Source organism: Fukomys damarensis, unplaced genomic scaffold, assembly GCF_012274545.1.
Source record: "Fukomys damarensis isolate Sample0158 unplaced genomic scaffold, DMR_v1.0_HiC HiC_scaffold_15, whole genome shotgun sequence".
NCBI classification, from domain to species: domain Eukaryota; kingdom Metazoa; phylum Chordata; class Mammalia; order Rodentia; family Bathyergidae; genus Fukomys; species Fukomys damarensis.
In genome coordinates, this window is record NW_022900927.1 from 7,771,235 (window position 1) to 7,772,415 (window position 1,181).

Below are 1,181 nucleotides of genomic sequence, written 5' to 3' on the forward strand. Positions count from 1 at the left end.
ATTATTATGTTGTAATTTGAAGCATATTAGGAAAGCAATATGGCAGGGGCCAGGGATTTAGCTCCGTGGTTCCTCCGCCTGCCCCACAAGCACATGGACCTGAGTTCAATCCCCAGTACCAAAAAAACAATTGGCAAAAATGTACCAGGAGCCATAAAATTGTTCACCCACATAATAATTCTAATAAGTCATCTCTTGTCTTTAGAGGCAATCTAAAATATGAGAAAAATCATCTTTCATTGCTTACAGTGTTGAAAATTATCTTTAAAAGGCTCGAGTTAATAGTATAGACCATTTCTGTGATGTGTTCTATATTGACATTAAAATGCCACTTTAAAGTCTATGTAATAATGTGTGAAGGGCAGGATAGCTACCACATATTGAGTGTTTATTGTGCCACAGGCCAGACATTACATCTGTTACACATATTACTTCATCTCTGCCTCACAATAACTCCATGAAACAGCGATGTTAAAGCTCTTTTAAAAGATTCTTTCTTCATGCCTGTGTTAGTCTGTCACTGGGACAAAATATCTAAGATAAAACAATTCACAAGGAGGAAAGATTCCTTTTTTATTTTGGATCACACTTTCAGAGGGTTGTTCACCCTCCTTTCTCTGGGCCTGTGGTGAGCAGGAGGTCACTTGAGGGAGGGCGCAGAGGGGCAGAACTGCCAGGAAGCACAGAGAGAGGGAGGGGCAGTTGTTCCATGCTCCCTCAAGGAAACACGGAAATGACCTAGCTCCTTCTACCAAGCCCCGCCTCCCCGAGGCTCCACAGCTGTGCAGCGCAGCCTTCGGCCTTTGGGGGACAAAGGAGGGTCCAAGCCCCAGCGGTGCTCACTGCCCTGTGTCGATCTCTGCAGGCTGGACTTCCCATGGCCACTTCCTCAGAAGTCCTTGAGGAAGCTCCTAGTTGACCCCAGATCCCGGGTTGTTAACAATCACCCTTAACTGTCTTCTAGTTAATATGAAGTTAAATAGAAAATTGAAAAGGGTATAATTACAAAATCATATCCACTACAATTTAAACTTTAAAGAGGTTTCTTCTAGGAAAGAAAAACCTTGGAAGGAATATACAAAATTGCTGACAATTGTGTTAGGACCGTGGATTGTTAGATGATTCTTCCCTCAGATTTTTGTAATAGTGTTTATTCTTTTTTTTTTTTTTTTTTTTTTTTT